Raw genomic sequence first — 14,219 nt, 5'->3', positions numbered from 1 at the left:
ACTTCACAAACTATGCAGCTGAAATGCAGTAAGATGCAGTTTGTAATGTCCCCACTAGATATCAGCATCTGTATTTAACTGTGTTATTTTTGTATCAAGGATGAGTCAGTGTTTACTTTGGCGCCAGTCCAGTATTCGCACAAAAGTAGCACAGATTGCTAGCTCACTAGATAGCCTAACTATCTTGCTGGCTAGCTAGTCAGATAACGTTAACTAAGTAAGCATACGATCAGGACAGGGCTGCTTGCTTGCTGAAGTGTACGTTTGATTATTTACTTGTTCAAATATGCTGTCGCTGGCTGTGGCAAGCTACTCACCGTCAAACCACCATGCTCACTATCTCACGCCGTGACTTACGGGCTGAATGATGTTCAATAAGCAGCTCGTACATGGCCCTACTCAGGTAATCATTGAACCAAAAAAATGACAGCGCTTTATCTGTGAAGGATCTATGAGGCTTCTTTCACAAGAGGCTTCTTTCACAGGCAAAGGCTGTGCCATCTAGAGGAGGACAAAGGTAACAAATAGATATTGTACTAGGCCTAGGAGCCTGAAAGGGTCACAGAGGCATCTATATTTACCTCACAAATGACAATATCATCAGTACCATTATCATAGTCATTAACCATTCATAACCAGGCCAAAGGCCTAGTTTCGGCACCACAACTGCGACAACCGTGCTTTATCTGTGAAATAAAATATTTCAGTGAGAGGCTAATATCAGCCGATAATATCGGTCAACCGATTTATCTGTCGGCCTCTAGACAGGACAACATTTCATTACCAAGAATCTCAAAATCCTGCCTAGTCACTGCACTGCAGAGCAGCTTACAGCAGCAGAGCTCTGTCCATTTAATCAATCAGTCCAACTATCCACATAATCCTGCGAAAGATGCCAAACAGTGTAGCGAGAGAAGGAGAGGGAAGGAGGGATACAGAAGCAGAGCACTGCATCTGCCACAACACTGAGCAGTGAGGATCTGTGAGGCATCTTTCACGAGATGTGTCCACATGCGAAGGCTGTGCCATCTAGAGGAGGACAAAGGTAACAAATAGATATTGTACTAGGCCTAGGGGCCTGAAAGGGTCACAGAGGCATCTATATTTACCTCACCAATGACAATATCATCAGTACCATTATCATATTCATTAACCATTCATAACCAGGCCAAAGGCCTAGTTTCAGCACCACAACTGCGACAACATCACCATCATCAAAATCATTATCGTCATAATGACCTTTCATGTCAGAAAACTGCAGCATCATCTCCACCGTCCCAGGCAGTGGAGGTGTCCTTAACAGAGGGCCTTTACCCGGGAGTGTGAGGGGAGGAGACATTGAGGAGAGGTTGAGGCATGCTGGACTGACATCTGGATATCACAGGTCAGGAGCCAGCACCCGTCCCTCTCCCCTCCTGAGATGCAGCAAGAGCACCTCCACTTTAGCTACTCGACGAGCTAAACACCTTCTTCGCCGTCTTTGTGCAAAACAGAGCCGCCGACATGGGTGCCCGAGTCACATGAGGACTGTGCGCTCATGTTCTCCGTAGCCAACCTAAGAATGAGTATTAACCCTCGCAAGGCTGCCGGCCCAGATGGCATCCCAAGCTGTGTCCTCAGAGCATGTACAGACCAGCTGGCTGGAGTGTTTAGGGACATATTCAATCTCTCCATATCCCAGTCTGTTGTCCCCACTTGCTTCAAGATGTCCACCACTCTTCCTGGACCCAAGAAAGCGAAGGGAACTGAACTAAATGACTATCGCCCCATAGCACCTACCTTCATGAAACGCTTTAAGAGGCTAGTTAAAGACCATATCACCTCTACCTTACCTGACAGCCTATTCACATATCGCCACAACAGATTCTAGGACGACGCAATCGCAATTGCACTGCACACTGCCCTATCCCACCTACGTAAGAATGCTGTTCATTGACTACAGCTCAGCCTTCAACACCATAGTGCCCTTCAAGCTCATCACTAAGCTCAGGGCCCTGGGTCCGAACCCCTCACCTGTGCAACCTGATCCTGGACTTCCTGACGGACTGACCTCAAGTGGTGAAGGTAGGCAACAACACCTCCGCCACACTGATCCTCAACAAGGGTGCGTGCTCAGCCCTGTCCAGTACTCCCTGTTCACCCATGACTGCGTGACGTCTCCAAATTCCAACTCAATCATCAAGGTTGCTGACGTCACAACAGAGATAGGACCTGATTACCAAAAACTACGAGACAGCCTACAAGTTTTACGTTGTTCATTTCACGTGGACAAGTAAAGCGAAATACCTTTCTTGCAAGCTGAAAAACCCAACAATGCAGTAATCAATATCAATGTAGTACTAAAATAAAACATAAGCTAGAACAAAAACACACAAGAAATACAAATAAGAAGAACATGAGAAGTAAGTAAGCTATATACAGGGTCACTTCCAATATCATATTTACAATGTGCAGGGATACTGGAGTGATGGAGGTAGATATGTATAGGGGTAAGGTGACAGGGATACTGGAGTAATGGAGGTAGATATGTATAGGGGTAAGGTGACAGGGATACTGGTGTAATGGAGGTAGATATGTATAGGGGTAAGGTGACTAGATACCAGGGTATATGATACACAGAGTAGCAGTAGTGTATATGATGATTGTATGTGAGTGTGCGTGTGTGTAGAGTCAGTATAAATGTGTGTGCATGTTAAGTGTGTATGAACAAAAGAAGTGAGTGAGTGAGTGAGTGAGTGAGTGAGTGAGTGAGTGAGTGAGTGTGAGTGTGAGTGTGAGTTGGAGTGTGAGTGTGAGTTGGAGTGTCAGTGTGTGGAGTCCTGTGAGTGTGCTTTGAGACAGTGCAAAAATAAATATACAATACAGGGAGGAGGTGAGAGCTGTGGTGGAGTGGTGCCAGGAAAATAGCCTCTCTCTTAACATCAACCAAACGAAAAAGCTGATCGTGGAATACAGGAGACAGCAGAGAGAGCATGCCCCCATCCACGTTGACGGGGCTGCAGTGGAGAGGGTCAAAAGCTTCAAGCTCTTTGGCGTGCACATCACTGACAACCTGAAATAGTCCCACAGTGCCTCTTAGATTTGTCTCGGCTCCTAAAAACCTCACAAACGTCTACAGATGCAATATCGAGCGCATCCTGTTGGTACGGCAATTGCACCGTCCGCAACCGCAGGGCTCTCCAGAGGGTGGTGTGGTCAGTCTAACGCATCAACAGGGGCACACTGCCCGCCCTCCAGGACTTCTACAGCACCCGGTGTCACAGGAAGGCCAAGAAGATCATCAAGGACCTCATCCACCCAAGCCACAGTCTGTTCACCCCTCTAGAAGGCGGAGACAGTACAGGTGCATCAAAGCTGAGAAACAGCTTCTATCTTCAGGCCATCAGACTGTTAAACAGTCAACACTAACCGGCCTCTGCCCTGAACCTTAGTCACTGTTACTAGCCAGCTACCACTCGGTACTCTACCCTGCACCTTAGAGACTGCTTCCCTAAGTACATCGAGTCATTGAACACTGGTCAAGTGTTTGCATACTGTTTGACCCATTTTATATGTATACAGTGCATTTGGAAAGTATACAGACTCCTTCACTTTTTGTTACGTTACAGCCTTATTCTAAAATGTAATATTTTTTATCCCCTCATCAAATCTACACACAATACCCCAGGTTTTTAGATATGTCAACAAAAAAAGTATTTATGTAAGTATTCAGACCCTACGCTTTGAGACTCGAAATTGAGCCCAGGTGCATCCTGTTTCCATTGATTATTCTTGAGATGTTACTACAACTTGATTGGAGTCCATCTGTGGTAAATTCAATTGATTGGACATGATTTGAAAGGGCATGAGTTAAGGAATTGTCCGTAGAGCTCTGAGACAGGATTGTGTCGAGGCACAGATCTGGGGAAGGGTACCACATTTGTTTTGCAGCATGGAAGCTCCCCAAGAACAGTGGCCTCCATCATTCTTAAATGGAAGAAGTTTGGAACAAATACGCCTCTTACTAGAGCTGCCCACCTGGCCAAACTGAGCAATCGGGGGAGAAGGGCCTTGGTCAGGGAGGTGACCAAGAACCAGCTGGTCACTCTGACAGAGCTCTAGTTCCTCTGTGGAGTTGGGAGAACCTAACAGAAGGACAACCATTTCTGCAGCACTCCACCAATCAGGCCTTTATGGTAGAGTGGCCAGACGGAAGCCACTCCTCAGTAAAAAGCACATGACAGCCCGCTTAGTTTGCCAAAAGGCACCTAAAGACTCTCAGACCATGAGAAACAAGATTCTCTGGTCTGATGAAACCAGAACTCTTGAACCTGGCACCATCCCTACGGTGAAGCATGGTGGTGGCAGTATCATGCTGTGGGGATGTTTTTCAGCGGCAGGGACTGGGAGACTAGTCAGGATCGAGGGAAAGGTGAACGGAGCAAAGTACTGAGAGATTCTTGATGAAAACCTGCTCCAGAGCGCTCAGGACCTCAGACTGTGGCGAAGGTTCACCTTCCAACAGGACAACGACCCTAAGCACACAGCCAAGACAATGCAAGAGTGGCTTCGGGACAAGTCTCAGAATGTCCTTGAGTGGCCCGGCCAGAGCCCGGACTTGAACCCGATTGAACATCTTTGGAGAAACCTAAAAATAGCTGTGCAGCGATGCTCTCCATCCAACCTGACAGAGCTTGAGAGGATCTGCAGAGAAGAATGGGAGAAACTCCCCAAATACAGGTGTGCCAAGCTTGTAGCGTCATACCCAATAAGAATCGAGGCTGTAATCGCTGCCAAAGGTGCTTCAACAAAGTACTGAGTAAAGGGTCTGAATACTTATGTAAATATGATATTTCAGTTTTGGATAACATTTCTAAAAACCTGTTATTGCTTTGTCATTATGGGGTATTGTGTGTACATTGATGAGGGGGAAAAACGTACCAAAATGTGTAAAACTTCAAGGGGTCTGAATACTTTTCGAATGCACTGTCTTCTAGTAATGGCTCATCCAATATAACTTATTTTTTTATTTTAAATTTGGATTATGTGTGTGTTATTATTATTTTTTTATTGCAAGTTATTACTGCACTGTTGGAGCTATAAACACAAGCATTTGGCTGCAACTGCAATAACATCTGCAAATCGGTGTACTCGACCAATAAACTTTAATTTTGATTTGACAAAGATCATCATAACAAATGCAGCCACATGCAATATTTAACTGTGTTGCCATCTTTGTAAAGATATTCAGGAATTAGCATGTTCTTTGTTTACATTGTTCTATTTCAAAATGTATAAATATACTTCAAATATACCTCCCCCTCGAATTATGGTTTTAGTGAGCAGGCTATGTAACAATGCATACCTACACTGTAATTACATTATATGCCTATTTAACTTCCATATGTGTTTATTTTATTTCTTCACGTAAGGTTGTGTTTTGAAATCACCCAAAACACTTTGGTTTGGAGAAGGAAATTCCAACAATTGGACAGAAGAAGAGAAGAGGAGAAGATCCTAAGCAGATGAGTCACAGCCAACATTTGTATTGCAAACCATGATTTGCACCAATCTATAGGGTCCAGGCTTAGTCTTTCAATTTGAGTGCTCTCAAGAAAGGTCATGAAAACCAGTAACAGCAGCATTCTGCCCCTAACTGACCAGAGTTACTTTTCCACGAGGAGTCTAGCTAGCTGTGATCTTATCAGGACCTCTAAAAACCCTGCTGATCCAAAAAGACAGGTTCACGGGAAATGTCAAAATGAACAAATCTGGAATACTGTGAAAAAGTGTAAAAATATCCAATGTTGAAACAAACCAAATAAGTGATAATAGTAGCGATCAGCGGTTCAGCACCATGGACAGCTATAGGATCGGAATTCCGGAGTTCAGCACATTGACTGTGGACAGCGACTGACTCACAGGAGTAATGACAAAGTAGGCTTATCCAGGAGGGAAGAAGTCTGGTAGGGGAAGGCTCCCCTAACTAGAAACTCTGTTTGCTATTCCATTTCAGCCATATTAACTTTGATCAAACTTTAGAATTGTAAATATTAGAGAAAAATAGACTTCTTCATTATTTATTTGGGATCTGGATCCACAAATGCAGAACTTCCAGATACTATGAGTGTGGTTCAGTGGTTAGAGTAGTACAGTACATGACTGAGGCTCAGATGACATAATTTTGCCCTTCAGCATGTTTGCATTATAGTTGGATATCATTGCATGCAAATCCCCACTGAAACAAAGACCAAAGAATCCATCATATAATGATTATGAAATCAACCATCGGTCAGTAATTTGGACTGCTATAATTTAGCATGAAATGTCATCCCCTTTCCTGGAGTCAAATCAAATCACATTTTATTTGTCACATGCAGGTGTAGACATTACCGTGGAATGCTTACTTACAAGCCCAACAATGCAGTTCAAGAAATAGAGTTAAGAAAACATTTACTAAATAAACTAAAGTAAAAAATAAAATAAAAAAATATACAGAGGGTACCGGTACCGAGTGAATGTGCAGGGGTACAGGTTAGTCGAGGTAGTTTGTACATGTAGGTAAGGGTAAAGTGTCTATGCATAGATAAAAACAGTGAGTAGCATCAGTGTAAAAACAAAGGGGAGAGGGAGGGGTCAATGTAAATAGTCCAGGTGGCCATTTGATTAATTGTTCAGCAGCCTTGTGGCTTGCAGGTAGAAGCTGTTAAGGAACCTTTTGGACCTAGACTTGGCGCTCCGGTACCGCTTGCGAGGCATTAGCCGAGAGAATAGTCTATTACTTGTTTGGCCTTCCTCTGACACCGCCTAGTAAATAGGCCCTGGATGGTAGGAAACTTGACCCCAGTGATGTACTTGTCCGTACGCACTACCCTCTGTAGCACCTTACGGTCAGATGCCGAGCAGTTGCCATACCAGGTGGTGATGCAACTGGTCAGGATGCTCTCGATGGTGCACCTGTACAACTTTTTGAAACTTGACCCCAGTGATGTACTGGTCAGTTGCCATACCAGGTGGTGATGCAACTGGTCAGGATGCTCTCGATGGTGCACCTGTACAACTTTTTGAAACTTGACCCCAGTGATGTACTGGTCCGTACGCACTACCCTCTGTAGCACCTTACGGTCAGATGCCGAGCAGTTGCCATACCAGGTGGTGATGCAACTGGTCAGGATGCTCTCGATGGTGCACCTGTACAACTTTTTGAGGATCTGGGGACCCATGCCAAATCTTTTCAGTCTGGGGAGGGGGAAAAGGTGTGGTTGTGCCCGCTTCACAACTGTCTTGGTGAGTCACTGCAGTAAATGTGCTAAATGCTGTTATTATAGTCAGCAGTTTCAAGGCGAATGCTAAGAGCACATTGTGAAAATAAGACCTGTGGAAAAGAAAACTGCATGTGGACTGGCAAAGGGGCTTGTGGGTCTAGAAGGAGCAGGGTTGTAGTGCTGCTGCAGGGTTGTGCAGCTGCGCTCCCTCACTTTTTAAATTTGAGTATACACAGAGCTGGTAAAACTATTTCCGCCTCCCGGGTGGCGCAGTGGTCTAGGGCACTGCATCGCAGTGCTAACTGCGCCACCAGAGTCTCTGGGTTCGCCCCCAGGCTCTGTCGCAGCCGGCCGCGACCGGGAGGTCCGTGGGGCGACGCACAATTGGGCTAGCGTCGTCCGGGTTAGGGAGGGTTTGGCCGGTAGGGATTTCCTTGTCTCATCGCGCTCCAGCGACTCCTGTGGCGGGCTGGGCGCAGTGCGCGCTAACCAAGGGGGGCCAGGTGCACGGTGTTTCCTCCGACACATTGGTGCGGCTGGCTTCCGGGTTGGAGGCGCGCTGTGTTAAAGAAGCAGTGCGGCTTGGTTGGGTTGTGCTTCGGAGGACGCATGACTTTCGACCTTCGTCTCTCCCGAGCCCGTACGGGAGTTGTAGCGATGAGACAAGATAGTAATTACTAGCGATTGGATACCACGAAAATTGGGGGAAAAGGGGAGAATTTTTTTTTTTTAAATAAAATAAATATTTCCGGAAAATTCTTTCTGATTAATTCTAAATAAATAATATTTAGTTACCACAAAAATTCCATTACGAACGATAGAATGACAACCAAAATAAATATGTATAGCAGCCTAGAGGTAGGTAAATGGTGGTTTCTTCCCTGTCTTCTCTCTGGTGGTGGTGGGAATGATGAAGAACTATAGGCTACGTGTGTGAACTGCGGAGGCCCGTCGGAGGCTTGACCACTTTGGCCAATCAGAACGTTGATAAAAAAAATCTGCTGCTCAGCAGAGTGTGAGGGAGTTCAGCGACATTATCATCACACCAACGAGATCGAGGAAACAAATTCACTGTGTGTCTGCCTTGATGTTCATGAAACTCCACGGACGTTCTCTTGCGCAGTGGAACCAGAGCAATACGTGACCACTTGGTTACGACACCATTCTACCGCGGACACCTAAACCAGAGTGGCCACCGCAAAGCCCAAGGAGCCTGTCCCTCTCTGGAAGTTGCTGTAGCCCTGCTTGGAATATTTAGCCTACATTGGATATTGGTTGAGACACAGGGCCTATTCTAGTTTGGTATGTCAGGGTGGGCAATTGTAAATATTAATTGGGCCAGTTGGAGATAATAATGTGTTTATTGAGATGCATGAATAAACCACACCAAAAGCTTGATTTTATGGCTGTTTGAAAACAAATTTCCTGCAATTCTACTTAGCTTAGTAATGATTTATGTTCACTACTTGGTCAATTGATTTGATTGCATGTTTAATCTATGTAAATCAATTATATGAATTGATAGTTCACCTCTGTTTTATTTTATTCTGTAATAGGGAAGGCCTACATTGAAACCATGTGTTCAAGCTAATCAAATCAAAGTTTATTTATGATACAGTGTAGTGTAAGATACACAACACAATGAAATGCCTACTCACAACTAAAGCTCTTCTCGCAAACAGTGCAATGATATTAAGCTATATGTACACTGCTCAAAAAAATAAAGGGAACACTTAAACAACACAATGTAACTCCAAGTCAATCACACTTCTGTGAAATCAAACTGTCCACTTGGGCAATTAGCAAGACACCCCCAATAAAGGAGTGATTCTGCAGGTGGTGACCACAGACCACTTCTCAGTTCCTATGCTTCCTGGCTGATGTTTTGGTCACTTTTGAATACTGGCGGTGCTCTCACTCTAGTGGTAGCATGAGACAGAGTCTACAACCCACACAAGTGGCTCAGGTAGTGCAGCTCATCCAGGATGGCACATCAATGCGAGCTGTGGCAAGAAGGTTTGCTGTGTCTGTCAGCGTAGTGTCCAGAGCATGGAGGCGCTATCAGGAGACAGGCCAGTACATCAGAAGACGTGGAGGAGGCCGTAGGAGGGCAACAACCCAGCAGCAGGACCGCTACCTCCGGTTTTGAGCAGGAGGAACACTGCCAGAGCCCTGCAAAATGACCTCCAGCAGGCCACAAATGTGCATGTGTCTGCTCAAACGGTCAGAAACAGACTCCATGAGGGTGGTATGAGGGTCCGACGTCCACAGGTGGGGGTTGTGCTTACAGCCCAACACCGTGCAGGACGTTTGGCATTTGCCAGAGAACACCAAGATTGGCAAATTCGCCACTGGCGCCCTGTGCTCTTCACAGATGAAAACAGGTTCACACTGAGCACATGAGCACATGTGACAGACGTGACAGAGTCTGGAGACGCCGTGGAGAACGTTCTGCTGCCTGCAACATCCTCCAGAATGACCGGTTTGGCGATGGGTCAGTCATGGTGTGGGGTGGCATTTCTTTGTGGGGCCGCACAGCCCTCCATGTGCTCGCCAGAGGTAGCCTGACTGCCATTAGGTACCGAGGTGAGATCCTCAGAGCCCTTGTGAGACCATATGCTGACACATGCACATTTGTGGCCTGCTGGAGGTCATTTTGCAGGGCTCTGGCATTGCTCCTCCTGCTCAAAGGCGGAGGTAGCGGTCCTGCTGCTGGGTTGTTGCCCTCCTACGGCCTCCTCCACGTCTCCTGATGTACTGGCCTGTCTCCTGGTAGCGCCTCCATGCTCTGGACACTACGCTGACAGACACAGCAAACCTTCTTGCCACAGCTCGCATTGATGTGCCATCCTGGATGAGCTGCACTATCTGAGCCACTTGTGTGTGTTGTAGACTCCGTCTCGTGCTACCACTAGAGTGAGAGCACCGCCAGCATTCCAAAGTGACCAAAACATCAGCCAGGAAGCATAGGAACTGAGAAGTGGTCTGTGGTCACCCCCTGCAGAATCACTCCTTTATTGGGGGTGTCTTGCTAATTGCCTATAATTTCCACCTTTTGTCTATTCCATTTGCACAACAGCATGTGAAATGTATTGTCAATCAGTGTTGCTTCCTAAGTGGACAGTTTGATTTCACAGAAGTGTGATTGACTTGGAGATACATTGTGTTGTTTAAGTGTTCCCTTTATTTTTTTGAGCAGTGTATTTACATTAGGCTATAGCCTACAAATAGCTATACCATGTAGTCGTAGGACTATTAAGCTATACCGCAAATGATAGTTTTTGCTTTTCTTAAACTGGCCGAATGGCAGAGCTATCCTTCAGTTATCCGTCAGCAACCAAAGTTGGTTCAACTTCTTTAAAAGGACATAAAACATGTCAACCTCATATTGATTATCTCCAGAGCCACCCCAACATATGTGAAAATGGTGCGTTTCTATGTCTAATGGAAAAAACGATAAAGGAAGTGTTTCCAATGACGTCGTTGTGCATCATGTGATTTGAACCAATCATGAGTAGGCATTGCCTACTAACTGGTTGATGAAGTCATTGGAAACATCATCTTCCGCTATCTTTTTTACTACTAGACATAGAAACGCGCCATTTTCACATATGTTGATGTTGGGATGGTGCTGGAGATGAGGAATATGAAGTTAGCATTTTTTCAATTTCCCTTTAACATGACTGTGCGATCCTGGCGTTGTCCTTTTAGCACCATAAAGGGATCTCCAATCGTTTAAAATAACACTCATCAAGATGTTGCCTAATAGTCCTACTCATCACTTTATTACGAACAGAAGATTATCACTTCTCACAATGGTGTTCGTAGTAGTAAAATTAGATCAAAGCTGAATCAATGTCTCGCAATATCACATAATGATTCATTTGCATTTTACATAACAGAACCGAATATAATAGCACAGCATAGCAGGCCTATAACGTTACACCAAAAACAACTCATTTCTAATGAGATTTTAAGATGGTTAGCTGAAGCTGAATAGTATTTTTCTCATGCGCCAAAACTCAATATAGCACACCACGAGGCAGGATAAATGCTTTGATTCAAAATACAAGATAGGCTAATAGCTTGTTACCACCATCTACTCTTATTTGCTCACAAAACACTAATTCAATAAGAATGACAGTGATGATGGCCTATTTTGAAATTAGGTATGCCTAACTTGATGTTTGAGGGTATTAAAAATAAAAAATAAATGTATTGAGACAATATGTGTCGGCATAGGCAGACGTTTTTATGCATATTCTATATTGATATGCTATTCAATAGGCCACATCTGTCGGTACAAACTTAGATTGAGGATATGACGATGTCATTAACATGATTTGTTTAGCTCTATCTCACCTATATACTGCATCTCGGTGCTAGAGGCATCACTACAGACCCTGGTTCCATTCTAGGCTGTATAACAACCGTCCGTGATTGCGAGTCCCATAGGGCGGCGCATAATTGGCCCAGCGTCGTCCGGGTTTGGGTTTGGTCGGCGCAGCCTGTCATTGTAAATAAGAATTTGTTCTTAACTAAACTTTTTAAAAACCTATAAAAAGAGCACTTTTTAGAGGAGGAGATGAAAGGAGGAATTGGAGAGAAAGATTTGCACAATGGGGACTGACAGGAAACAGCATGCTATGACAGTGATCACCATGGAGATGGTCAATCTGCCAATTTTCCAGAACGTGAGCTGCTGATATGTGTAACAGGCTGGCTCAGGGGTGGGATTTGAATATTAGAATGTGTGTAGCTAGCGAATATAAGACTGGCTTTGTCATTCGTTCACTGGGATGGTCAGCAAAATGGTCCGTGCTGACCAAAATGCTAAGGATACAGCTGAGGTACCTGGTCCAGTAGGCCTAACAACCTCTAGCCCCTACCCCTTTTGTATTTGCACGTTTGAATGGAAAGCATTCATTTTTCAATAAGACAGAGGCTTGCTTTATCCAACTGAAGGCTATAGATCAGGGGTGTCAAACATACGGCCTGCGGGCCAGAGCCGACCCATGAGGGGGTTCAATCCGGGCAGTGGGTGGATTGAGTAAAGAAATTATAATACCAAAAATATGTTTTTCCCAAAAAATTACTTTGGGGTGGAAACAAACTCAGTATACTTTAAAATTACTAAACCCCAAAATTGGTTGTATCAACCAATTTTCAGTGCGGCCCCCTGAATCTTGTTGCAGACCGAAAATTAGACATCCCTGATTTAGGTGGAGCAATGACCAGTTTGCTGATATCAGTCCTCTACAATCTGCAAACACTGAAGAGGAGGCGGCTAGAGAAAAAGGCTGATCTAGCTGTTGTTGTGGGACCAGGCAATGTGGGGTGCATGTGCTCTCAATTGGGCAGAACCGGGCCTTTGAAACCCATAGGCAAAGACCATAAATACACACTTAGGCCTATATCTATAATGCAAAGCTGAACCACTGCAGATTCCTGGGAAAACAACATCTATTTCTAGAGGACATTTGGAGAGAGTGTGAGTAGGGTATGCTACCTACAATCTAAAATCCCCAGACCAACAAACACAAAGTCAAAAGCTCTTTTACAAGACAGATGGTTATATTTCTGACATATGCCGTCAGATTGACTGTTTTACTGAAAATAGCAAACTGCTGCAAGGTCGAATTTGCATGCCAGAAGACCAGTCACGTTATAGGGTACCAACATTGCAGGTGCTTGTTTGGCTTGATATTATTGTGCATTTTCCCAACGCTTAATGAACCCGCCCTCCATATGCGTCATCTCTATCAAAAGCTTACCAAATACATTGCGGCAATAGCATAATAATGTTTCAAGCCAATTCGCAAAAAAATCGACGTGCAATTTGTAAGGGTTGTGATCACCTGGCCGAAGAATAGTCTACCGCTACCGAGAAAGATGACATTGTACACAAACATCTGCCGTGCATCCTTGGAACAGCAGGCTCCTGCTGGACAGCGACACACACACACACACACACAAACATCAACAACAACCATCATCATGACATCTGATATGTGCTATATGTGCGTGCGTAACTCTTTATAAACAAAATCATATTTTAGGTTTCGCTACATTTTGCAGCTCCCCCTGCATGTCTCAATTTCTAGAATCCTCCATTCTTACTTATTCACAGTGCTTCATGTGGAGCATCCTTTGCAAAATTACAGTTAAGCCAAATGACATTAGGCTACAACGTCTTAAATCTAAAAAGATTGAGGTTTACCTGTTCCCCCCTTCCGTATTTATTTTACAGTTCCATCGTTATACCGGAGATGGTTTACCGCCTCCTTTCTTGATTACACCGCGATTCCAGTCTCTGGTTAGGACTCCGCCAGAGCGGTGTGCCTTTGCTCGCGTGCACGGGGCTGGTCTGAGATGCATGAGATCCGTTTGAGAGCAGCCGCGTGAGGAAAGACAAGTGCATTGATGAAAGCTGATGCATGGTGCTACTTTGGTTCTTAAAGGGAAACACCAATCTTCAAAAAGACAATTAATGAATCATTCGTGGATTCATGTGTCTGCACTTGATGCAGTTCTTATGATTAGTTATGGTCTGGATTCGAATTAATAATCTGTTCACGAGCCACAAACACACACACACACACACACACACACACACACACACACACACACACACACACACACACACACACACACACACACACACACACACACACACACACTGAAACTGAGACCACCTTCTTTTCCAGTCGTGAATTCAAGTCAGTAACTCAATAAAGTATAATATTTTACTACATAAGTCTGAAAATGTTGCATTTCCTTACTGTCTCCCCTGGGAGCACTTCTGTTACAGTGTGTGTGTGTGTGTGTGTGTGTGTGTGTGTGTGTGTGTGTGTGTGTGTGTGTGTGTGTGTGTGTGTGTGTGTGTGTGTGTGTGTGTGTGTGTGTGTGTGTGTGTGTGTGTGTGTGTGTGTGTGTGTGTGAAATTTAGCAGTCTCAGCCATGTACACAGGCTTG

General features: G+C 44.7%; 1 protein-coding gene across 6 annotated transcripts in view; it reads right to left on the bottom strand.

Moving 5' to 3' along the window:
* LOC129830048 (syntaphilin-like) overlaps positions 1-13,799 on the bottom strand; it is a 42,363-nt gene extending 28,564 nt beyond the window's left edge. For 4 of the 6 annotated variants that reach the window (XR_008755487.1, XM_055892221.1, XM_055892223.1 and 1 more), the window contains exon 1: positions 13,465-13,798. The gene's annotated coding sequence lies outside the window, so the exon portion shown is untranslated. Of the gene's footprint in view, positions 1-13,102; positions 13,206-13,464 lie in introns of those variants that run through there. The other 2 variants (XM_055892224.1, XM_055892222.1) reach the window with 2 other exon arrangements.
* Between the last annotated feature and the right edge of the window lie 420 nt (positions 13,800-14,219).

Source organism: Salvelinus fontinalis, chromosome 31 (genome assembly GCF_029448725.1).
Source record: "Salvelinus fontinalis isolate EN_2023a chromosome 31, ASM2944872v1, whole genome shotgun sequence".
Classification (NCBI taxonomy): domain Eukaryota; kingdom Metazoa; phylum Chordata; class Actinopteri; order Salmoniformes; family Salmonidae; genus Salvelinus; species Salvelinus fontinalis.
The sequence above is the reverse complement of the archived record's forward strand: the minus strand, read 5'-3'. Positions and strand labels throughout refer to the sequence as shown.